This window comes from Engraulis encrasicolus, chromosome 14 (assembly GCF_034702125.1).
Source record: "Engraulis encrasicolus isolate BLACKSEA-1 chromosome 14, IST_EnEncr_1.0, whole genome shotgun sequence".
Lineage (NCBI taxonomy): Eukaryota > Metazoa > Chordata > Actinopteri > Clupeiformes > Engraulidae > Engraulis > Engraulis encrasicolus.
In genome coordinates, this window is record NC_085870.1 from 10,623,700 (window position 1) to 10,651,199 (window position 27,500).

The 27,500-nt window shown below is 45.4% G+C and overlaps 1 protein-coding gene across 4 annotated transcripts in view; it reads right to left on the reverse strand.

The window, feature by feature from the left end:
* fhit (fragile histidine triad diadenosine triphosphatase) overlaps positions 1-27,500 on the reverse strand; it is a 237,054-nt gene that overhangs the window by 63,065 nt on the left and 146,489 nt on the right. The gene's annotated exons all lie outside the window — the stretch shown is intronic.

The following is a 27,500-nucleotide window of genomic DNA, read 5'->3' on the forward strand; positions in this document are numbered from 1 at the left end:
AAACATTGAAATAACACAAGCCTTGTCATCTTGAGAGATGAAACACACCCAAATATTTACACAGACTATTGTCAAAAAAAAAATCTTGGTTGTGCAGGCTGACAGTTGATAAGTGAACGAAAATACCAGCTATAGCTTTTTAATGATGAAAACCGGAGTCTGATTTGGTGCTGTATTTTGGGAATTTGGTTGTACCTTACAATTCGATCTAACACAGGTTGTTGATAGACACATTTCAGCATGCTGGGTATAAAGAAGTAGCCTGGGCGAAAAGCCGACTGTTGACTCCGTCAATCAGTCTGTCAAAAGCCATGAGGAATCAGTCTCCGTGGAGGGTGGGAGATGGTCTGATCTTACTCTACCATTTAAATTGATTGGAGTTCCAAACTCAAATTAAAACCCATATTGTGCTTTATCAGCATGCCTGTTACGATATAGCGTCGCAAAAGTATACAAATAACGGAACGAAAGTGTGAATATAGTTACCTTAACCAATCAGTAACGGACTTCGCGGGTGAGTTCTGCGTCACCACTCTCAACTGTTTGCTGATTGGCTTAACACTGAGAGAACCGAGCTCGAGGCTTTTGCCAGACGATGTGCGGAGCCAAAATCTTTGGGTGGAGTACATAGGATGGCGTCGCCAGGCTAATAAATAAGACCCCACAATCCAACTTGCTTGCTTAGTACTAGAAGTACTGTCCACACAAGTGTAATTACTTTTTTTCCCAGTGAACCAACACATTCATCTCATAAATCCAAACTGAATGAGATTTCATGCCAACAGATTGCTGAAGAGTTTTACTGAAGCATAGTCACTGTTGAATTGACCTGAAAACAACTTGCAAGGAGATAGCGAGTGAAAAGCAAGAAAGTGATTTCATACCAAAAGCGTGAATAAAGGCATGTGGTGGTCTATCTTGAAAATAAAGAAAGATTGTTTTGAGAAAGACAAAATCGCCTTTGGTGATTCAGTCATTAATATAGAAGATGAGGCCTGGAAAAATATTAGCCTTTAAAATTTCCATCATATCTCAAAATATCTTTTCTTCCAAAGCCTTGAAAAAAAAAATGGTCTGAAAAGTGGCTATCATATCAGCCATGCAAAAAAAAAAACTATCCAGATGAAAAGGCCTGGAGAGCTCCTTTTCATTCTGATCATCTTTAAACTTTAAACGAGAATTAAAAAGCAGCAAAGATAAGTGTGACTTAACATAAGTACAATGGATAAAATGGTTACCATGTTCAAATAGAAACGAAACCAAAGGAAGGCATGAAGAAGAAAAAAACTAAGTTCTTCAAAGTTCTAAGCAGTATTAAGTATTAGAAGTAAGAAATACAAATGATATTAATGAGAAAATGTATTACACAGCATCACGTGCACTTGTGAATGCTTGGAGGGGTATCTAAAAATCTTTTGCATTTTCAGAACAGGATTTTTTTTCTTCGTCGTCATCGCCTTCTTTCCCCCTCTTCCCCCTTTTTTGCTGCGAGGGAAAAGGGCAAATGCACAAGGGAATGCAACACTGATCAAAGCATTCAACGAGTGATCAAAAAAAGAGTTCAAGGTCCCCGGTGGTGTACCAACCGTGTTCTCCCGCATATTGTATTCCCATGTGGGAAAACAATAACAACAGTATACTGTTCCGGCAGCCGCCCCTCGGATCACTGTCACGCGCATCTGAGGTGGTGACGGCAATCCTCCTGGGCCTCAGGCACTATAGGCACTGTGAAAGCAATCCATATTTGAGCCAGATAATGATTTCAAAAGCACAGACTCGAGTCTTGCTGCCTCACAGAACCTCCGCGACAGGATTTTCAGAACTGAGAAGGATTTTTGTTGAAACTTTTTGCGGGGGGATTTCAGCTGTGTTTCAACTTCTTCCCTCGTGCTAGTTATCCACAGCCTTTCTAAGGTAAAAACGAGGGATGAGAAAGGTACATATTTATTTCCAGAGCAACTTCATCCAGCCAGATGAGATTTTCATTCATTCGTGTCTGTGTACTGTTTTGTGCCACAACAAATCACTGTTTCTACTTTCGCCCCATCACACTTTTTGAACAAAAAAAAATGTTTTTACTGCTACATCAAGTTTGCACCCATGGGTATAAAATGTGAAGTGCGTGTGCACTGTGTATTTTATACAGCAGGCAATGATGCGGAGGGAGAGCTGAGCCAGTCACCCCGCCCGACCCAAAACTCCCCTCTCTGGGGTATCGTATGCACTGACCGCAATGCAAAAAGTGTAAGGTTCATTGGAATGGCAGACAGAGGACACCCTCAACTGTACTGAAGCCACTCGATCACGCTGCCTTTGCCTTCTGGAGGTGCACCCATGCGCTTCACCCACATTCAGGTGTGTGCCTCCAATGTTCTCTGGGTAACCACCTGACTTTTGACACCAATTGCAGCGTGGGGCAGGAGCGGTGACCCCACCTGAACTCAGACTCGCGTCTCCAGGGTACCAATCGCGCACTCTGCCCTGCAACACCACAGAGCCTGGCTCACTGGAATGACAGTCAGACTGTCAGTGCTCAAGTGGAGTGACGGATGGCACTCACATTCCACAACATGCTGACTTAAACATAGTACATAAAATAGATGTCTGGCTGGAGAAGTCACGAAACAAATCCCTATTTTTCTACGGTATTTAGCCAGCACAATACAACACAGACACAATATAATGCTGGCTACAATTTAACGTAGAGATGATTGAGGTAGAGTGATGAATGCACAAACGTGTGTTATATTCCATAAAGGACGTTATACACACTGTACCTACATTCCTCTGTCGGGAATATTGCAACACCGTGAAAAACAGGCACACAAAAAGGCTGATGTCAAGTTTGTATGCAAAGCCCACTTAGTGTGTAAGAAGTAACTGGAAAAGGAGGGGAAACAAATGTTTGGGCCTCAGCCCAATCTCAATGTCTTAGTTTAGTTTAGTTTAGTTTAGTTTAGTTTATTTGATAGGGACAGATACATAACATGTAGGTTGCATAACAACCAAACAGCAAGCATCGTAGCATTTATAGCCAAAAGCTAATTTCCAATGCTCGTCCCTAGAAGGGCTTTTAAAACAATACAATAGCAGCAATAACAATAAAACAGTATTATCATAAGAACAGCCTATACACTCATTCAGTCCAATCATTCATTTTTCATTTATCAATCATACTTAAAATTGGTGTATATTCTTCCATCCATCTCATGCATTCACTAAACATCATAGTCACATTTCCTACCAATCCTACATCTGTCCTGTACTTACTGTTATGTATTCTTACACATCATCACCCACACAATACACACACACACGCACACACACACACACAAAATCAGCATCCCCCCCCCCCCCCACTCACACACACCATATCAATTGCACCCACCCCTCACTCTCACACACACATGCACGCACCAATTACACCCCCCCCCCCCCCGAAGAATCTGCAACAATCTACAACAATCTTCCTTTACAACAATCTTACTTTACAACAATCTTCCTTACTTTCTTCTACTGCCCTACCAGATCTCTTAGATCTGGAGAGCTTCTTATGCCTGTATGCCTATGCCTGTACCGCCTGTATCCCTGCCCGTACTAAGCAGGGTCAGGCGGCTTTTGGTTACTATGCGGTCCGTCTGTGCAACTGCCTACATCTGGACATGAAAACACCCTCCACAGTTGGCACTTTCAAAACCAAGCTAAAAACCAAATTATTCAGAAATGCTTTTCACAAACATCTGTTCTATTTGCTTTTATGTCTTTACTACTATTTGTTTCTTTTTGTATTCACTCTGTGATTCTATGCTTTTATTGTCATTACTAATTCTAACATTTATTGTTCTTACCTACTTTGCTTACTACCTCCGCCAAGGAGGTAATGTTTTCGGTCGCATTGGTTTGTCTGTCTGTTTGTTTGTTTGTTTGTCAGCAGCATAACTCAAAAACTAATCAACGGATTTGGACGAAACTTTCTGGAGTTGTTGCTACCCAAGGAACTGGTGATTAAACCTTAGTCTGCGCTCTCTGAGTGCTTCTAGTTTTTGTAACTGCTATTAATTTGCAAGGACCATCTTTTTTTTTTTGTACTTGTGAAGCACATTGCCTCCTTGTATGAAATGGGCAATACAAATATACATGCCTTGCCTTGCCTTTACCACGTCAATTACACAGCACTGATAATAATAGTAATAGGTATTTGGTAGCAAATACGGTATACAGTTCTGTATACAATGTAATGGGGACCCCCATCTCCATGGGCCCCCTATCTCCGGGGCAACATACCCCTTTGTCCCCCTTGTGTGTCTGTGTGTGCGTGTGCGTGTGTGTCTGTGTCTGTGCGTGTGTGTGTGTGTGTGTGTGTGTGTGTGTGTGTGTGTGTGTGTGTATGTGTACACGCTTGTTATTGTTGATAAAACAAACAGCAGTGGAGTGTGGATGTTTGCAAATGCCTACTTCCCCGTCTCACAAAAAAAGACACCAGCGTGAAGCTAAAAAATTTACAAACAAATCGGAATGCTTCTGAAGGTAAATTCTGGTCATCTCGATGAGGCTCCTAATAATCCGTTTCCGGGAAATAATCAAAAGAAGTCCACCAAGAAGAAGAAGAAGAAGAAGAAGTAAAGAAACTTCCATCACCACGAGCAAAAGAAAAAAAAACCTCCCCTGGTGAATTTCTAGGCGTCTGATGACTTGTGTTGTGGCTGAGAAGCCTGAGTGAGGAGTCTCTCCGCCTGGGGACTATCGTCTTCTGTTCCGAGGCCCCTGTTCAGCGCTCTCATTAGAGTACGCGGCGCCTACACACCTTAAAATGGAAACAGGGAGGCTTTTAATAAAGGAAGGCGACTGCTGATGGTGGTGGTGGTGGGGATGATGGAGGAGGAAGAGGAGGTAGAGGAGGAGGAGGAGGGGGAGGAGGTGAGGAGTCTGTCTGTCTGTCTCTGGAGGTGTACAATGACTGACTACTCCCCACAAACAACACGCACTTTAGCAGATGCTACGGGGAGAGACGTGTGGATGAGAGGAGAGTAGAAAGACAGGAGGAAAACAGAGACAGGAGAAGAGGAGAGGTGAGAAAAAGAGTAAGATAAGAAGGAGAGTACTCATGGGGAAGATAGGGGAGGGAAGAGGAGAGAGAGAGGACAAGAGAGGAGGCTTGGGAAAGAGAGAAGAGGAAAGGGGAAAGGAGGAAAAGAGAGGAGATGAAAGAACGGCAGAGGAGAAGAGAACTGAAGAGAGATGGGAGAGGCAGGTGGGGGAAACTAGCCAAGTTTTGGAGTGAACAAGTGAGTAGGCGAGCGAGGTAGTGAGGCGCGGCACCAGAGCCACGGTGGGTGCACGTCATGTTGCCGTGCCAGGGTCTCGTGAGACGTACTTTGCCTGGCACGGCACGCCCTGGTCCCCCCGAAATGAAATCAGCTTCTGGCAGATACCTGCCACCAGCCCTCGCCTGGGGACGCTCGGTGTGTCACAGGATGGCCTCCGATAACCAGTTAATCAGTTTTCCACCGGATACATTTATTTATGAGGGACAAGCCACGTGCGGATACAGTTTTTAATTTGCCGTATAATTGTGCATGCAGGTAAATAGGGGCGCGGGGGCCCCTAGATTAAATTTAAAAGTCAAATGGCTTGTTGGTCCAAAGTCGTTGGCGCGCTGTCTTCCAGGACGCCGCTTTATGGGTATTTATCTCTGATGGCAAGTTTGAATTTTTCATAGAAGTTGATTTGCAATTTTTAAAAGACTGACGGGCTGCTGCCGGCTGCCTTGTCATGCGTCCTATTGAGAAACATTCCCCATGAATATTTAGGCTACTTGTGTTAACATCCATCTGACCTCAAGGTTTCCTACTGCCACAGTCAAACTCAAACAGGCTTGAATATTTATGAGGCGAGCTGGGTGGTAGAATATTCATGTCGTTAAAAAGTGTTCCTGAAAGAAAGTGATGCAGGAAGTACTCTCAGTCACTTGAACATTAAACGCGAGTCGAGCTAACTGCAGCTACTTCGGTCTGCCCGCACTCCAGTCTTCAGCCTTTTTCGCAGCGAGGCGAGCAGAGAGAAGAACACCAGACGATGACAGAAATACACGTGCCGGTTGAAAGTAGTGATCTGGTGTTCTGCCAGCGCGGCCCGATGGTGTGTTCCAAATGGGCCCACTGAGGGATGGTGGATGGCGCATGGATGAAGAGAACTCACAGGCAGACTCCAAAGTGTGCGAGAGCTACGATGTTTGTGTGTGTGTGTGTGTGTGTGTGTGTGTGTGTGTGTGTGTGTGTGTGTGTGTGTGTGTGTGTGTGTGTGTGTGTGTGTGTAAAAACTACCGCGCATACATGAGAGTTTTAAAGTTTAAAGGAAGTGAAATAAAGTTTAAAAAGCCATTGTACTGCATCTCAGCATAACGCTCTTGACAAAAGCCACTGGCATGCTAACCATATCACGAACAGCTCATCCAGCCAATCTGATTACCGAGTTTAATTAGAAATATGGAACACTTTTTGCACAGGCACTTAAAGCCAGCGAGCCAGGCAGGCAAGCAGACAGGCAGGCAGGCGGGCATACCTGTACTTGCTGCAAGCAGAGCCGCTGACAATTTTGTCCAGGCCCAGGACAAAGTCATGTGAAACGACCCCCAGTCTATACACACAATGCAACAAGGACCCGATTCTGGGCCCCACCCCTCTCCCTCGACAACCAACCCCTTTGTCCCCCCTTGCTGTAGGCTTCCCTGGCTGCTAGCGGGCTCGAAGCTATTCCCCCACCGAAATGGCAGTAGTTCAAATCAGCACTCCGAAAAATCAGATAAGTTCTCCCCTAGACTAATGGTTTACCTCTCCCCGCCGCGAGTGCTCACTCGATCTGCTCGCTCGGCTTTGTGTCCCTAGGTGCACGCACTTTGAATGTAAAAGAAATGCTTAATAAGCTGTAATGCTGGAGCCTGCCCGTGGCTTAACTTCACACCATGGTCCTCATTAAAAATCATTAACCCCTAAGATCTTTCTCTGTAGCATGGGGATAGGTATGTGGAACTGTGTGCGCGCGTGTGTGTGTGCGTGTGTGTGCGTGTGTGTGCGTGTGTGCGTGTGTGTGCGTGTGTGCGTGAGCATGTGCGTGCGTGCGTGTGCGTGTGCACGTGCCTGCATAAGCGCAAGTGTACTTCCTGGTTAATACTAGCTACACCAAATGAGCTCTGCAGCAGTCTCTCTCCCGTCTCCCTCGCCTTGTCCAGCGCTCTCAGCAGCACAGCCTATAATGCCCGCCGTAATGCCAGGCTGCCCGTCGTAATGCCAGGCTGCCCGTCGTCTTGACAGAGCTCTGACAGTCTTATCCTGCCCCGGCTGCCAAGCACCAGAGGACCAGCGAGTGACCATGTGGTTACTGACAAGAGGGTTCACACAGCGATGTGATGGCCGGCTGCTGGTACTGCCCTGCCTCCAGGGGCCTCCTCTCAGCAACATATGGGCTCTGTACGACAGGTGGGGGTTGGGGAGGGTCTGGGGGGGGGCTTGGTTTGAGAGGGGTTGGGGGGTGGGGGGTGGTGTTGAGGGGAACAGAGTGACGTGGAGCGGGGTGGGGCTGTTTGGGGGGGGTTGCTAGAGAGGGGTGGGTGGGGGTGGTTAGAGAGGAGTGGGGTGGGGTTGGTGGTAAAGAGGAATGGAGTGGGGTTGAGGGAACCGAGTGACGTGGAGTGGGGTGGGGTGGGGTTGGGCGGGGTGGGGTGCTGTGGAGATGCTAATACAGACACCATTCTCCTGAGATCCCAACCATGCCTAACGGAGACTGAGCTTAAGCACCCCACCCCACCCCACCCCACCCATACAGATAGAGCGTTCAGAATCCCACGGAAGTTACTACAAAGCCAATGTTCATTTACTTTTCTTATATTTCGTTTTGAAACATGCACCTCGAAACTTAGCAACAACCCACAGTGCCTGAGGGTACCGCTGCAGGCGTGATGCTACAGGCGTGATGCTACAGGATATTTACACTGGTTGGTGTGCGTGTTGTGTGTTGATGCGCACATCTGTGTATGGGTATGCTGCGCATGGATGTGTATATTCTACATACAGTTTATGATCACACACTTTCAAAGGGCTTCTTTGTGCTGATGACACTTCAGTAAGTAAAACGTGATGGTTTCATTGTGGCATAGTGTCTATGAAGAAAAGGAATGTGCCAATGACATTCATAGCGAAGAAAGAAATATATTGTACATGGTATGGAGCAAGGCAACTATGAAGCAATTTACACTGCTAAATTACACTGTTAAATTATGCAAAGGGAAATATACATATCCGAGACCTTTAATCCATAAGCATCTCTCCGTTAAATCACTTTGTTTAGTTGTTTTGTGTGTAGGCTGCACAGGTTGTCATGTTGACCTTTCTCTTGATGAGTCTTGATGGGTTTGCGCTTTGAATTGGAGTATAAACTGATATACATTTCTATGAGCACATTTTTTGAAAAACAGAAACATTCTGTGGAAGTGGAAGTGAGTGAATTTCCTTCATATTCATACGGTATCTTCATACATATTCCTCTGCATAGTCATTCATATTCTAAATAGTCATAACAACTGCATTACAATAGCCGAACAACAGCAGTCACTAAATCACACTGTGTCTGATAAGTCTCACTAATAATAATAATAATGAAAACAGCACTTCACAGTGTGCTTCATGTTCTTCATCAAAACAGTATTATTATTAATAATCAATGGATAATTATACTACGAGCACTGGTGAAATGGAAATAATTGAGGTATTACCCTGCTTCTTTGCTTTCACTAAACTGCACATAGAAAATGAGATGATATTGCGTAGGTATCAATCCTTTCCATCATGAAGAAAAACACTTTAGAAAACCTTAATTAGAGAAAACAATCATAACAAAGTAAGTCTTTCCAGGAAACTTTTTTGCACATCATTCTTAAGTTTTCAGGCGTTTTGACTGCAGCATTCATTCAGAGGAAACCGTTAATTGCAAAATACAATGAATCATCTTTGAAAAACAGCCTAAAAACAGACGCCAAACTGATTAGCGCTCACAAAAGCGCTGCCAAATCTGGGTACACACAGTGTACTGATGAAAGTAAGGCAAAGCCATTTAGAAAATAGACGAAGAGCTCTGAGGGAAAGGAGAGTTCTAGGAGGAGGTAGCACTACCTGAGGCTGGACTATACTCCTCATGGTGTCTGCACCACAGTATTCATCAGCTCATTCATCAGCCCAGCCAGCAACACTGTTTTCTTTTGGAACATTTATAGAGCCCTGAAGAACAAACAAACAAACAAACAAACAAAAAGTCCAAAACCGTGAAAAATGCGAGTGGCCTTGGAATTTATTATTAGTGGCATGCATGGCCATCTTCACAAACATCTATGAAGTTTTTTTGTTTTCTGTTTTTTTTTTTTGCAGGTTTACCAACGTAATGGATGCTTTGTCAATTGGAGCAGAGAGAGCATCTGGATACCCTGCTGATGGCCGACTAAAGCATCATTTATTAAAGAGCATCATTTGTTTTAATCCTGCCCTTTCTTTGTTCTTTTTGATCGGCTCTCAGGAACGCTCATTGAAATGTAATGTTCCACTCCGTGTACTCCCACGGAATATTCAACTGGGGAAAAAACACACTAAAAACAAACAGGACATGCAGAAATTGTTTCATGTCGTGTAGGCTTAACATGAATAACAATATGACAAAACCACTCCTATAAAGACACTCATTCAACCCCTCTCTTCGGAGCTAAATGTAATATAGTGCATAAGCGCATAAAAAAAATGGTAACCTACTACATGGTAAAAGTTTTCCAGCCAAGTAACGAATATAGAAATGTAAGCTTACCGACTGCGCTGTCAGTTTAAAAAAATAATAATACCATACAGTAGTCTTTTCTTGGGATCATTTTTTGGACTTGGGTTAAAAAAGAAAGAAAGAAAAGGCGGTCCCTTGTGACCCTAGGGCTGCAGGATTACATGGCGCAGATTGCATGTCCATCCTTTCCCGACAGCATATTAACCTTTAGCCGCCGCAGCCAGTTCCATTGACCAGGGCGGGCACCTCTGTGTTGGGGACAACTGTAATTGAGATTTCTGTTTTCTGCAGCAGAGCACAGATCCATGGGGGTCAGCGGATCAGGGGGCCGGCGATTTTTTGGCACAAACTGCACATTTCCTCTCTCTCTCTCTCTCTCTGAAACACACAGACACCTAATAGGTGTGTGTGTGCGCGCATACAAAGATACAGAGACCCACCACACAACACACAACCCATGCGAGCACACACCACGCACACACACACACAAACTCAGAGAGAGAGAGAGAGAGAGAGAGAGAGAGAGAGAGAGAGAGAGAGAGAGAGAGAGAGAGAGAGAGAGAGAGAGAGAGAGAGAGAGAGAGAGAATTATGACCAACTACTCGACAACAGTTTGGTTTGAAACCCCAAAGTCAAAACTGCACAACAACCTTCCCACACTCTGTTAAAAATGAAGCAAACCATTATGCTGGAGTTAATGTAATTAGCTACAGTCAACATTTACATGTACGCTACATTTCAAAACATTCCCCGAGACTTTATTGATGAGCATTTTACTTATCCAAGCAGCAGGCCACCGTAATAGAGCTCGCCCTTCGGTTACGCAGGTCAAAGTGCACTAATGAGATCTATCTCAAAATCCACCTCAGAGTTTTGCACAAATGGAAGGCACACTTCCTCTCATGAATGCGGCGCAATCAGCTTGATTTGCCTTGGGGCCTGCTTCCCATGCACATTTCAATATATGTAAATGGATTTTAATACATTTTAATACCTCTTCTCATGCTCTTAGTATTTGATTTGCATGATGAGACAACTCTGGTAAGTAGAAAAGAGGCAGCAGACGTTGGACACTGACAGGAAGCGACAGAGGGAGAGAGAGAGAGAGAGAGAGAGAGAGAGAGAGAGAGGGAGGGAGGGAGGGAGGGAGAGAGAGAGAGAGAGAGAGAGAGAGAGAGAGAGAGAGAGAGAGAGAGAGAGACTAAGATGGAGGGTAATATCATCCCTGTCTTCTTCTGTGGGAGTGTATATAGTACTTGGACAAAAAAAAAGAACAACAAAAAATGAAGACTGCCTAATTCAGTCAAAATGAAAACACCAGCACAATATTGCTCCATATTGCTCACATTCATCAAAAGAAAGAGGATTAGACTGTGTGATAGCTCCATATGAAAATCTGATTTGGTTAGACGCTCGGCTCTGACTGCCAGGATGCGCAACGATTTTCACTTTCTGGAAGATTCTACTGCGGAAATGTGCCATCACTCTGAGATTTAAAAAAAAAAAAAATAAAAAAAAAATAAAAAAGCTGAATGGTACATTTGCGAAACCCGTGACCTTTAACTTTCATTTAGTTTGTCCTGCTGAAGGAACAGTAGTTCCATAGTGTGCGATAGAGGGCTTCGAGAGGGCCAAGGGACTCAGAGGCAATGTCAAATGATGTCCTACAAGAGCGCATTAATCAGGCTCAATCAGCCGGAGACCAGATCATTACGTATCGCCAAAGGTGGAAGATCCTCACTGTGCCCCTCCTCTTCCTCACGGGTAAGTGTTGAGCTGATGAGTGACATTTGGACTTCATTAAATCAATCACGACGCTCGTTAACATGCATGCCATTCCTGGATTGGATACTTGTCTAAAGATCACTGTAAGCATGATGCTGGCCGAGGACAAATGTGCCAGAGATGCAAAATGATATAGTATAGAATAGAATAAGAGTACAAGAGAATAGAATGAAATACATGTATTCGGAATTAACCTTGGAATAAACCACCCACTTTATTCGGAATGAAGTTAAATCCAAAATGACTTTAATTTACGAATTGTGAAACGTTTACATGTTGTTTTCAAAGTGGAATTATGCTTTATTTGTAATTAAATGTCACATTTAAACGAGACCATTGAAAATGACTGGGACTACAAGCACATACATGGACATACCATACGCTGTGCATAATCAACCAGACCTGCAGTACACATCATAAGCTTGTATGAGTGATGTTGTGATGCAACAAAAGCTAAACCTCATTAGAGACACTCAGAGACCCTGAAAGCATCTCTTACAGTTTCATCTCCTTCGGGCCAAGAAAGCAGATAGGGAAAGCGCAGAAAAAAATAAATAAAATCAGCACCATTCCCACGTTTTCGCTTCCCAGCAAACACTTATCAGAGGGCTTGGCTTTCTTAGCAGTGGCATGTGCCGTGGGAGCAGTCTTAACGCTTTCAAGCGCACAACTATTCCACTGCCGCTCACCCACCACCTCGGCCTGGGCAGGCAGGCACCAGAGGCTGGAGATAGCATCGGATTTCAGCGGAAGGGTAGACGCAATGTGGAGGGGAGGCATGCAAATGCAGTCGGTAAAGGATGAGGGTGGATGGGTGGGTGGTTGGATGGATGGTTGGGGTGGGAGGGGAGGGAAGGGAGGGTTGGCTGTTTGGTGGGCAGATGGGAGCTGATGAGAGAGAGAGAGAGAGAGAGAGAGAGAGAGAGAGAGAGAGACACGCACACAGAGAGAAAGAGACTGAGAGACGGAGAGAGAAAGACCGCGGGGTCTAAGATTAGCTGGGTTCTCGGCCTGCGCGTTTGAATAGCGCGCCTGCCACCGGGTCAGCCGATCGATGCGATGATACCCTGTGTTCAAGGACTGCGATGCGGCAAAAACGTGCGCGCACACACACACACACACACACACACACACACACACACACACACACACACACACACACACACACACACACACACACACACACACACACACACACACACACACACACACAGATAGAGAATCAATCTCACCCAAGAGTCCTCCCTTAAAGGCTCCGACCCGATCTGGGCACCTCGTCCTCCAACATTAGCATTCTCCAAATTAGCCCTCCGCCTCCTCATTGTGTTTCATGCCGAGTCCTCCGCTCGCCTCATCAAAGTGACCTTACACCAGGGGCGGAGATGTAGGAGGGGCAAGCAGGACATTTGCCCCGGGGGCCCTGGGCCCTTCTGTATTGGATGTGGGGGCCCCATTATGACCTTGGCAGGCCGTATGGGGGGCCCTATCAGTGTTTTTCCCAGGGGCCCTATGTGCAATTGTTCCGCTTACATGCTATGACCCGTCAGCTTTTGAATTACACACTGTGTTTTGCTCTCGCCCAGAGTTGTGAAGGCAGCCTGATAACGCACATTTAAAAAATAAAAAGATACACAAAAAAGTCAAACAACATCAAACCCAAATCTCTCTCTGTAGTAGTAGTTTGGTGTTTCTCTCACTGAAGCCCCCATAAGCGCATCAAAAGCGAGATGAGTTCGCTGCAAGACATCAGCGACGCTCGTCGTCCGTGATTAAAACACACCCGGCCGAACTGTGACACCACGTACTTAGCTGCGGTGGGTTTCAGATCCAGATGGGCCCGCGCAACTTCTGCCAAGGGTACCGCTACATCACGCAGCTGGTGCCTGAATAATGCTAAGCTTTGAATTGCTCATTTGTCTCATATCGTTCGTTCTCACAATGGTTAATGTTGTTAAGTGTCTAGTTGTCCATGAATACTGCGGGAGACCACTGGCCATTCGACACGTTATCATCATGCATACTGTATATAAAACCATACATTGTAGGCACATCAGTGAGTTACAGGCATAGATATATTGCATTCATATGTGGGGATCCTCAATGTTATGGACCTAAAAAAATAAAATCTAGTGAGGAATATTTAGGTTACCACAAAAGTGTTTTTTAAAAAAGATATATATATATTATTCTTTTTTCCTTACATGCAAGCCGCGGTCAGCTGACAGCGGGCAACTTGAGACTGGCACTAATGACTTGTGACAGCCTCAGCAGTGGCCAGTCGGAAGCCGTTCAAGGCATGTCTTTGAAGCAAATAGACTACTCTCAGGGTGGGAATTAATAAATAAATAACAATCATCCTGTCGCCGAATCACGGCCAGTAAATATCATGCATAATTCAGACCAAAAGGGATTGGGGGGATGGATTGGAGTAGGGTGGTGGTGGAACATGTCAGCAAATAAGGGAGGGGTGGCGAGGGGGAGGGAAGTTGGCCCCCCCAGGGAGTCGTGCCAGACAAACGTCACCTTCCCCAGAGTCACTTTACCACACGCCCCTTGGTGTCGGTTTTCTTTTTTCTTTTATTTTTAGGAAACACATCAGAGAGCCATCACTGCGAGCCTTCCATCTCAATTACTTCATCGGACCACCCACCCAAACGCACTGGCTGTTTGCATTACACAAGGATGCCACCAATACTGAGGCCGTGTTATGTTAGTAAATAATTAAATAATAAATAAATAAAATAATGAAAAGCCTGGGCATAAAAGTGAAAAAAAAACAACAACAACAAATAAATAAATAAATCGGATATGCAGATGAGCTTGTTTGTGTCACTCTGCTTGATGCGTACTGACACCTGAGAATGGCGTCCCTGTTTAGGGGTGACACGCTGAGCGTTTTCAAATGCTCACCAATTAAGCTTACGGCATGCGACAAGCACCGACTAACAACAGCTCAGCCACAGCAGAACAGGCACACACTGCTTCCCTTGTTTCTCCACAATCCACTGCTAGAACTGAACAGCATGGGAAGGCCCTACTGTGGCCTTAAGGTAAGGCACTGGGCCACTACGCCGGCGACCCGGGTTCGATTCCTGCCCGGGTCATTTGCCAATCTTTCCCCGTATCTCTCTCTCCCCCACTCATTTCCAGACTCTCGTTCACTTTCCTATCTGAATAAAGGCTAAAATGCCCATAAAAATACATACAAAACAGCATGAGTCATACAGTAACACACAAAATGCATTCACACAGTCCACAGCCTTGCAACTCCATTTGTTTGTAAATCTTGTTTCTCTCTGGATTTGTTACATATTGTCTAACACAGTAGGCTATTCAAAGCAGACATGACCCACAGCATCAACAAGGAAAAAAATGCTATTCATATGCTTTTACAATACCGCCTTTTTAGAGTGGATGTCTGCTATCAGAAATAATGCATTTTCAAGGTTCACAGAGGTTAGACTTAAGGAGAGGATGGGGATGGATGGAGATTTCTTTTGAGAGGAACCTGAAACTCTGAATGAAAGCCGAGAGGCGATTGTAGAGTCATGTGGGGCCCCAAGCGAAAATGCAAAAGAACGAACATTTGAACCAAACTCGCCACTACTGTGGTAAAGTGTGGGCTGTTATTCACTATCTAGGGGCTTGGGGGCCCCAAGCGGCTGCCTGCCTTGCCTGGTGGCGAGATGCGCCTCTGAATGAAAGCCCCCCCAACCCCCCCCCCTTCCTGGACACACTGTTGCTCTTTCCTCATTCAGATGCTTCACCCTTCACCCTCCCACCATCACACCTTTTGGTAAAAAGACGCTCATCCGCACCATACACACTAGGCCCACAGCACTGTGCCTTTCTAAGACGCTGTTTAATACAGTGCGTGTGTGGACATTTTTAAATGCAGATATTTTACAGTTTACATACATAAACATAGCATGAGGAAAGATACTTAACAAAAAAATGTCACTGTGACAGGTGTAGCCCCCTAAAAGGGACATCTTTTAAAAGGAGATTTCAAATACCCTGTTTACATGTAATCGAGAGGCCAAAACTAATGTGTTTTCAAAAATATCCATGCACGTGTAAACAGCTTCTTAATTTTGATCAAGGGGTAGCTAGCCTACACACAGGCAGCCCAAATGGGGATTAAAGCCTCAGATCCACGAGGAGGACTCTTGATCGGTGCTAATCAGGTGAGCGGGCTAGCTGGGATTCATATCTCTCCCGGCTTACACCTGGCATTACTTTGATAGATTAAAACACGACGAGGCCCTTGATCAAGGAGTAACCAATCATTAGGAGATCTCCGCAACCACAACCTGCCGCGGCAGATGTTCAGAGGGTTTCAATTTCTACTCGCATTTTAACCAAGTCTTCCTCTCTTTCTCAATCTCTCTATCGCTCCCCCCTTCTCTCTTTTTCTCTCTCTCTCTCTCGGGCACAGCAACAGCAAGTGTACTACTGTGAAAATTATTACGGAAATGTGGAATACGGAGTGTTAAGCCACACCATGACTTTCAAAGGACTACCACCTCCAGTTCTTCTCAGGTCCGGTTATCCACTAAGACTTACCAGAACCTACACTGCACTGACGGCATTTTTTCATTAAACCCTTGAACCCTCGCCAAAAGTTGTTCCCTGCTCCTACTACACACCAACGTCCAAGCACAGTCCAAGCCAACCAGCAAGATGATTAATCTTTCTGGTCCAAAGCCACAACACGGCGAGACAGTTTAATCAAATGTCTCAGTAGAACTAAAATTCTGCTACCTGTGCAGCTAAGCGGTGCTGATTTTTTTTTCAGTTTGGTTTAATGAAAACCGCATGTCATTGGCTTTGTACCGCCACCACACAATAACAATTCAGTTACTAATTTAATGTAATCTGCAAAAGACTGCGGCACATTGTTAGAGAAGTTAAGCAGCTTACTGACCCAATTTTCCCTACTTTGCCTTTCATCAATTTGTCTTCTCCTTCATTCTTTCTCTGCTCAACTTGTTCATTTTGTATCAATTAACCCCAGGTTAATTGGTTAAAACCACTATGAGTGAACATGTAGTTTCATTGTTCGCTATTTTGCATTATAGTACAGCATGGCTCAGTCACACAGTAGAATAGGTACAGTAAGTTGGTCATTCAGTGTATTCTTCATACATTCACACACACACACACACACTCACACACACACACACACACACACACACACACACACACACACACACACACACACACACACACACACACACACACACACACACACACACACACACACACACACACACACTTTCATCTTCTCTCAACACTGCCACTCACTGGCATAAGGATTCATGATAGCTCTCTACACCACATTCATGTGGATTTGAAGGTGTGTGAACGACGTTACTTTGGAAAACGGAGGAGCGAAAATGTCTGTACGTCAATATATACGTGGCTATGTGTAAAGAGGGTGTGAGGCCTTCCTAAAGTTCAAACCTTGATCTAATCATTATCTGAGCCTACAAATCGCTTTCAGACATTATTGATCAACCAATGAAAATCATCTGCATTTAAGTACAGTGGCAGAAGGAATGCAAGATGTCTGATCCAAATGAATGTACTGAAAAACATGTACTATAGCATGTACTACTGTAAAGCACGTACTTACTAGCATGTACTATAAAGGTGTGACCATTTGTAAATACAATTTGTATGATGCAAACGTTTTCCTTTCCTTCTATAGTAGATAATTTACTTACTGAAGCTGAGGTAATAGTGACATGATTCAACTCCGGTTTGCAATGCCCTGCAGAAAGTCAGCTATCAGCAGGAGGTCTAGGTGTTACTTATTTGACATAGACACCTTTTGCCCCTTTAAAACTGGAACACCTGGGGAAGTGTTTGAAAGTTCTTCCTCCCACAATGAAGGCCCAACAACAACATATCTGAATACCTGCAGCGCGTTCAGTGTTGTTTGTTCAGACAATTTTCGGAGGTTGGAGAAGATAAACAGCGATGTTCTCTTGCCTTTATATCTGAACCAAATTAATTTGAAGAGGAGGGGAAGGCGCATGTGTAAGGGAGAATGTGTATCATTTAGCGTGTGTGCATGTGTATGAGTGTGTGTCGATTTCTGTGTGTGTGTGTGTGTGTGTGTGTGTGTGTGTGTGTGTGTGTGTGTGTGTGTGTGTGTGTGTGTGTGTGTGTGTGTGTGTGTGTGTGTGTGTGTGTGTGTGTGTGTGTGTGTTCATGCGTGCGTGCGTATGCTTGCCTGTGTTCATGTTTGTGTGGGTGCGCATGTAAGAGACATCACAAATAAATGGAGTTTCAAAGACGCACTGAAGTGCTAATTGAGTTATGTTGATACTCATAACTGATTGTCTGCATTTCGAGATGCTTTGCCGATGCTCCTTGGGGAGCCCACCAGGACGAAATGAGCAGCATTAATGGTGACAGATGAAAAATGCTCGGCAGTCGTGATAATGTGCCGCCCGCCATTTGTTTACCCAATTTAAATAAAAATAAGATCAATCACGAGAAAATAAACAAGCATCAACAAGAGCTGCAGATGATTCCCGGCTTCTAGTTTGATAGTGATGTGCTGTAAGGCAGCATGAGAAAACGTCCAGCGTTAGTCAACCGCCATGCATGCATCACAGTCTGTCTGTGTCGGGGTAAATTGCCAAATTTGCACTTCGCCCAGAGGCTAATGGCAGGGACACTGGCTGGTGTGACAGCACATTGTTGCCAATCTATCAATGTTCAATCATCCTCATACATGAAGTATGGACTACCCAGAAAGTGATGTCGACTGCCTTACACATATTAACTCATGTGACATCTCTTCTGCTTGGGCTATCATTTTCATTCTTTCCTGTCAGCCTTGTTTTGCATTGTGGTATGTGTCATTCTAAATGGGAAGTCGCTAAATTAAACACGGAAAAGTCTTATGTATTTGACAAATAGCAGTGTCTCGGAGGGAGGGGTTGGGTCTACTCTCTGCAAACTCTTTGGGGTGTTTGGGGATTGGGTCGGCAAACAATCCCTTACAGACAGCTGCCGAGATAACCAATTCCTGGGTGAGCCATTGCGATAGCTACAACACGACAAACATCGCTGGTGCGTTTGAGTGATGAATCTTGTGAGACCCATTAGTGAGAAAACCATATGGTATTATACGCAGCTCAGAAGATTATGGGAAAAGGAAAACAAATCCCATTGTTTTTGTTGAGCTTCAGTCGTCTAAATCGATTCGGCTCCTGGCTCTGCTATATTGTATGTGCGCACACACAGACAGACTTACCCTTACACACACTCCGAAATAGAGGGTTTATTTTATAGTTTGTATTTTGGGAGAGGTCACTGAATTCATTTCGACTGAGGCACAGCCTTCCTGGTTAGTGGTGGACAGCCCTGGGCTTGGTATTCTACTGAAATCTGACTGGCAGGTGATGATGGGAAGTAAGAAATATGTCCGGGCGGGCCAAACACCCTTGCCAACACAACATCTGATCTGAGCTTCACACATTGCTGATCAAAACGCACACCTCACACAAGCTGCTCAAGGGTCGAATCTCCTGTTTAACATAACCAAACGTATCTTTAAGATGATCTTGAAAAAAGGTATAAAACTAAAATAAGGCCAAATGGACACCGTTGGTTTGTGCGGCAAAGGGAGGAATATATTTTAAAAATTGTTTGGGGAAAATTGATCCAAGAGCTGTTATACTTCCTTGAAGCAGTCACATCAGAAATGCTGCTGTGCAGTGCAAACGCAACCACAAGAGAGACTATTCTAAAAGCACTTTTTTTGCCTTGAATAAAGTAATAGTGTATTTTCTGAACTTCATGCTCAAGGATCAAAATGAATTTCAGATGGGCTTTGTCTTCCCATTTTCATCTAAGGTAGATAAGAGGTAAGGACTTTGTGCTTCACTCCAAATCCCCTACTACCCACGTCAATGCAGCAACAATGAGAGAAAAGAACACATGCATGACCTTGATCTACTTCCACAGTGTAAAGCTGCATGTCTGCTGACAGACGTTCAAATGACTGGAAATATTCACATCAACGGCCTCAATATAATACAAGCAAATCAAGCAAACCTAGAACATTAATGCCCAAGAATGAATGCATGAAAGATTTTATAATATACTGTACTTATTTTAGGACTATTATGTACTACTGTCTTTGTGTGTGCATGTGTGCATACTTTCTCATGTGAACACCGGAAAATTGGCGCTTTGAATCAACTTCATAGTTGTGATATTGTGCTATATAAAAAAGTGTTGCATTGTATTGTATTGTATTGTATTATTTGGGACTTTGGTAGATTGGGCGTGTAAAAACAGATCTTTTCATAGAATATGCTATCCTTCAAAACCTCCATACACACAACTCAAGACAAGAGACAAAACAAACAACAAAAAGAAAATGAATACATTAAGGACATGTCATGCTTTAAAACATTGACATCAGTGCTGTTGTACTGAGATGACAATGAAAGTTTCCACCTCTGAAGTACACGCACTCTGGCCTACATATATATCGACTCCGCCTTAGGAGAACATGAATTAAAAGAGTACATTTCCCCCCCAGGTGTGTGTGAGTGCCTCTGTATAGCAGCACACCAGGAGAGTGATGCTGAGAGACAGGCGAGCGGAGTGGTTCAGGCAGCTGAGAGCCCCCAACGCCCGCCCCAACACCCCAGTTTGGTGCCCTCTCCTTTTCGGCTCTGACCTCCACCCCACCCCACCCCACCCCATGCTCGGGAGAGAGCGGCTCCATCAGTGCTTGGGGTCGGAGCAGGCGAGCGAAACCCATCTGGGGGATGAATGGGGTCACTCCCTGGTGCACGCTCATCATCCCCAGCACCTGTCAGACTACTGGCACTACAGAGGAGCGTCATGTCAGTCCGGCCCATTCCAAGCCTATCGAGCTGTCGCTGTCACCGTCCCCCAGTCCCCTCCTGTCCCCATGAGCCCCCTGAACCGAGGCCTGTGGACTTGCGATGTCGGCTTGCTATTCCTCTCACAACCAGAGATTGAGTCGTCCCTTGTATAAAAAAAGCTGCCCGACAACGAATTCAAACCAACTCGCAAGTGACACTGGGCGCGCTGTCCCCTCACTGAACCAGCCCGGTCTGCAATGACAGGCTCAAGTTTATGGACAGGTGAGCATGACTGCTGGCTTCTATTCTTCTCTCCACTGGGGACTCGAGATGAAGTGTCCTCAATAATACAGGCATTCTTCCTCTCTCTCTCTGTTTCCTTCTGCTTCATGTATGCATTGATAATCTGATGAATTATTTCACCAATTTGCTTATTCATCGGTGGGCCTGAGAAGTGTGGAAGCATTCATGCATTATTGAAAGTAGGAAAAAGGTAACACCATTAATCAGGTCCCGAAGCAAACGGCACGCCGTCGGTATGTGTACTTAAGCAGGGCAGACGCCGAATGAAAATCCATGTGCTTTTAATTCGACTCTGGCAGGGGCACACAAGAGCAGTCTTATGACTTAACATCTTCTGAGAGTCCATCATTTACAAGGCTGTCACGAGAAGAGCCCCCCTCGCCAGCCCCTATACGAGGAGGGCGAATCTCAAGGTCGAAGCCCACGGTTTCCAACAGTGAATCTGCATTGTCTGGGTGGATAATGCACAGGGGAGAATAATGAGCCCATTTATCAAAAGAACGGCACAAGCCGTGTAAAAATGACTATAATTGTTAGGTATTGGGAGGAGGTGGGGGGTGCACTGTGGAACCCATTTTAATCACCAAATGCACTTTGCAAAAAAATGTGAACCCTGGCCTAATTGTACATTACATGGGGAGTTTGTGAACGATTTCAGTTCACACTACCTGCCAGAACAGTGTACTTCAGCGGGGGAAAATGGCCTACACGTGATTGCTTTTGTGTAAAATAGCTGAACGCAACGCACAATGCAGATGTAAGCAGCGTGCAAAGAAATGAATGCATGCCCGTGTCATCAACTTTGCATTTCAAAACAGAGGACAATGATGTGTTTATTCAAGAAGCGAATTCCTTGAATTCCTTATATTCTCCCCAAGTACGTATGCTAATTTCTCTGCATGGATGTGAATAAATGCTATGGGTCCTTTTATACACTGGGTAAGTGCACATTATCCTTGCTAGCCCCAATAGATCATGAACTGTACTCCCTTTTGAAGTTATTTTGAGTCCGCATATATTAGCAGTACCCTTTACTAATATGAAACTATACATGTAGAACAGCATAAGAGCTCTTCAAAAAAAAAGGAAGGCAACACCAGGCCAATGATATGCTGAGATCAAATCTGTGTCTCCCCTTTTCCTTCAAGTTGCTTCAAGTGTCTTCGGCACAGTTACTTTTCTAAGGAGTTTCTGAAAGGACTAATGCACAATTACTCTTCTGTGCAAAACGGGAGGGGGGGACAAATCGGAAAAGTACACTTGTATGACCTCATTTACATGAACCATCTATATCATTATGACAAATACTCCCACACACTGCGCCATCACTTCTACCCGCGTCGAATAATGAATGTACCGCACTCCAAGGGAGTAGGGGAAAAAAACGTTATAAAATCTCAGAGTGTTCTGCTCACCCACAAAAAAGGGAGAAAAAAAACGTCTGCCTGAGAATATCGGCAGATGAGATGGGATGATTCACCAGCCTTTTTTTTTTACGCAGCTTCACTCACTGCTCAAATCACTCCAGGCGGGAGGCAGGATGGCATTTATATTCTATCTGTCAGTTAAATGGTAAAAAAAAGACAAGAGTGAAGGTCGATGTTTCAAACAGCCATACGCCACCCTGATGTTCTCCAAAATTACACCTTAGCGCTTTTTTTCGAGGGGTGAATGGGCTGTCTTCTGAAGAGGCAGGCAGCTTCTGAAGCCAAAATTGGGTTCGGAATCACAGCAACTGTCATGATAAAGCCGTTTAAATGCATTCCGTCATGAAAGAACCCTTAAATTGGTGTTTGGTGTTAACACAAATGTACAGTCTGTACACAGTTACACGCGCACACTTTCACCTCTTCTTCCCTACTGTACGCTGACAGAAGTACATGAAATACTTTCAAAAATATCTTCATCTAAATACCCTACAGGTTGACAGCTACTGTGTCAGAGAACATTTCCGAGAGCAGATGTTGAGACTAGAGATGGCAACAAGCAGTGAAGATTTTCTTTTAGAAACCCATATCTCCCTCCTTCTTCAACCATCCCAACCGTTCTGCTTCAGAAGCAACTGTACCGTTTTTTTTTACGGCCTTTGCTGTCACTGTTAAATCATCCCATCGCGGTCGCCACACCCTGGCTCGGGGTTTTGATTGAAGACTTCAATTATTCACCGTTTGGGCTGACTTTAACAGTGCTGTGTGCGTGCAAGAGGCTGTTTAGCACATCACACAGCAGCTGCTGCGTGCACAGGAACAGTTTCCGACGCAGGAACAAAGCCAAAGCCTCATTCTGTTTCCCTGTTTTCTCTTCCCTTCACTTAGATAACTCTACCAGCTGTGCTGGGACAGGGTCAGGGCATCTCATACATGAACAGCCCCCGCACCCTCCCCTTAAAGACAGATACACGCACGGAGGCATGCAGGCAGGTAGGCATGCACGCGCGCACACACACACACACGTGCGCACGCACGCACGCGCACACACACACACACACTTGTGTGCAGAGTGTAAAATCAGACAGGGTGCCAACATTCCATCATATATCCCTCTGTGGACCACACACACAATCGTACATGCACACGCACACACAAACACACATGAACGCGCGCGCACACACACACGCGCACACACACGCGCACACACACACACACACACACACACACACACACACACACACACACACACACACACACACACACAAACGCACACAAACACACACGCACGCCCACACATACACGCCCACACACACACACACACACACACACACACACACACACACACACACACACACACACACACACACACACACACACACACACACACACACACACACACACACACACACACACGCACTCACTAAATCAGATGCACTGCAGGCAATCTGTGCTGCCATTTTTGTTTGCATTCATTTTTTATGGCACCTGGCACCTCCACCACTGAAGGTGAAATGAAAGAATGAAATGAAATGGGTTTGGAGACGGCGTCGCCTTCCGCGACCTCTCCGCCCCCTGAGCTTGAACCAAAGACCTTGGGAACAGAACGGGAGAGAAGCAACCGCACTGGCAACCGCACACTGGCAACAAGGCCAGTGGCAGCAATACCGTCACTAGCAAGGTCACGGCTTACACTCAAAGCTTTTAACCTTCCGACCTTCGTTACACACACCCAAAGTGAAGTGGAACAGCCGGACTCACTGGCGAGAACACCGAACGGCACTTCACCCTAATGACTGAAGGAGTGGCGGAGACACCTTTTTGGATGATGATGTTATTGCATGTCCTTTCACAGCTCTTTCAAATGACTGTATGTACGTAGCGTGTGTATTCCTGATCCACTGGACTACACACTTCACCAAGCAGCGAGCCGAGACACCATTTTGGATGACGATGTTATTGCGTGTCCTTTCACAGCTCGCCCAGATGACATGAATGTATGTAGTATGTGTGATCCACTGGAGTGCACATTTTATCTTAACTGCGTATGAACAGGGACCCCATTTTGGAGGAGGTTGTTATTGCACACATGTCCTTCCACAGACCATCCGGATGACAGGAATGCATTTGTTAAATAAAGATTCATCAAAAACTTCTCCACGGTCAGGCTGCAAATTGGTACTCACAGCAGAAAGCTGTTCACACAACCCGCTGGCAGCGGGGGAAAAAAACGAAAACAGAGTTTGCGGCGCCCGCCGGACTGTGTGTGTGTGTGTGTGTGTGTGTGTGTGTGTGTGTGTGTGTGTGTGTGTGTGTGTGTGTGTGTGTGTGTGTGTGTGTGTGTGTGTGTGTGTGTGTGTGTGTGTGTGTGTACTAGTCTCTGTGACCTGCAGCACATAAAGCCGTCACATTAGGGCATTTATCGCAGCCGAGGTGATTATGGCATGATGCATTGGGCTTCCCACTGACTGGCATATCCCCCTCAAAACACAAGCTCATTAGGCTTTATCCATTGTAATTCCTCCACGCACACAAAACTCATTTACTTAATGTATGAGCGCCATTAGTTACCACCGCCAGCATGACCGTGTGATGAACAAAACAAAGTGGTTGGAGAGTTCATTAAGGTGATTTTCAAAGGAGGTGGTTAGGGGGCAAACAGTGGAGAGCCAGAAAAGAAGAGTGGCTTTAGCCAGAATAAATGGGACTGACTGGTATGGACCTCCCAGATAAACTGCACATTAAGAGTCGAGAGAAGATATTACCAACAGTTGGAGCTCGGAGAAGTTAACGACTGTCATCTGCAATTGTAATTCCTTCGTCCTTCCAAGCGTTCCATTAACTTGCAATGCAAACTGCTGTCAACAGGCTGTGGCGATACAAAATTAAAAGTCCTGCAAAAACCGGTTTGGTCTGGTAGCGCTGTTGCTACTAGTAAGTTTGAATAGTTGCACTCCACACTTTAAAATTGGAAGTCAACCTAATTCCAAAGTTACTTCTTCCTCTAAGAGTGGAGAAGTTGTTGGGGAGGGCTTTTTTTCTCGCATGAGTGGAAAGGTTCTAACAAGCTGGGGAAAAAACCAAGATGTCTCCAAGCATGAGAGCAGGAGAAATCTGTCCCAGGAGTAATCAATTAATTGTTGAAAAGCACTCCACAATTACTGATCAAAGTTAGCTGCTGAAGCACAGCTCTTGGAGCTTTTGAAGAACTTTAATGAAGGCACCTAAGCGTTGGAGGCCGCAGCCGGGCCCTGCCTATCAATTAATTTGGGACTTAATGAGTGAGAGAGATTATCACCTCCCCTCATCCCTCCCGAGAGAGAGTGCTCAGTCACACGTTCTTTGAGGGCAGGTGCAATGGGAGGAAGAGGAGGAGGAGGAGGAAGAGGAGGAGGAGGAGGAGGAGGAGGAGGAGGCCCCTACTGAGATGTTGTGAAGGTTGGGGCGTGCAGCGGAGACGGCAGGGGGTTTATCATTATCCCCTCTTCAGTCCGCCAAGAGCCTACAGCCTGGGCCGCTGACAGCTTTGGCCGGGCCCAGGACAAAGTCATCTGAAAGGGCCCCCCCCCAACCAATACACACAATGTAATGAGAACCCAATTCTGGGCACCCCCTCTGTCCCTGGGCCCAGGATTAAAGTCTCCTTTGTCCCACCCTGTCGGCTACCCTGCCTACAGCCAAGAGCTACTGCAGTGGAAGGGTACGCTGCGCTGCGCTGCGCTGTGCTGTGCTGTGCTGTGCTGCTGATTGCTCATGGCAAATGACAACAGCACCTGTAGCAGAAAAATATAATTGAGCAAAGAGCCTTGCAGGGTCAGTATAATTGAGCAAAGAGCCTTGAAGGGTCACGGAACAATACAAACAAACAAATAAACCCGAGAAATAAATAAATAAATGCAGAAGGTAGGAAGGAGGGAAGGAAGGAAGACCCGCTGCTGTGTGTAACCTCTGAGAGTTTTCTTTCCTCCTTGTCTCGGAGTGAGTTCTTTCTTTGCTGGGGGGTTACGGCACGCCTAGTCTGCACTTTGCAACTGGGCGCCTCATTATGAGTGTCACAAAACAGCCAGTCCGGCGAAGACGCCCATTAATTTGGGAAGGAAGGGGGAAAAAATGCACACGCAGCACAATCCGAGCAGCACTTTTGACTTGACACTTATTCTGCTGCGGAAAACAACTCTCAAAGTCACTCCGGTGGTGATTGATAACCTGAGTATTAAAATCTGGTTGACTGCAGGATATATGCAAAGTCATGATGGTATTTACTGTATGTGCCATACAAATTGAGGATCCATACAGCTAGCATGGATAATGGCAGTCCAGTTTTATATATATATATTTTTGGTCTTTTATGACTTTATTGATGATAGGACAGTTTGAGAGGTGGACAGGAAGCGAATGTGGAGACAGATAGGGAGGGGTCGGCAAAGGACTCGGGCTGGGAATCAAACTCGCATCAGGGGGGGCGCTGTGGCACAGCGAGCTAAGCCCCCCATACTTGGGCTTGCATGCCCATGGGGACCCCGGTTCGAGTCCGGACGCGGTCATTTCCCAACCCTGCCCCATCTCTCTCCACACTCGCTTCCTGTCGCACCTTCACTGTCCTATCCGAAATAAAGGCCCAAAAAGCCCATAAAAAATATCTTTAAAAAAAAAAAAAAGAAAAAAAACTCGGATCGGCCGCATGGCATGGCAGACGAGTACCCTACCGATTGGCCACGCCAGGGCCTATGGCAGTCCAATTTTATAAGAGGGACAAAAGAAGGTGTTGGTCAAAGACAATAACACAAAATGGTGGGAACAATATTGCTATCCTGAAGGCAGTATACATCATTTCAAAAGAACCAAGGATGGATATTGAACTCTTCACGGCCTAGAGGGGGTCACAAAACCCTTGCCAGCACCAGCCATTTTAGTTTCAACTCCCCTTCACCCCAACCCCAAATGTGTCACACATACCCCCTCCCAAAACGCAACCCCCAACTTGCCAAGGCACACAGCCACGGTCCACAGATGCATCTCTTACTCCCTGCAAAGGCCTCTCCACTGGCTCCATGACAACCATACACTTAACATTTGGTCGGAACATGAAATACGCCCATCGACGTCTGTCGGGCTTCAAGCATGTGCTCTGCTGGGAGATGAGGAGAAGCGCGGTCTGGAACGTGTTCATGGACGCTTGAATAGTAAGCGCTGCTTCCTCCTGCCAACTCGCATCTCTGCAGCATGTGTGCTGTTTTGGAAGGCAACACGGATGTATAAAAAAGGGGCTACGTTGGATAAAATAGATCTCCTTATGCCCACATATGATAAT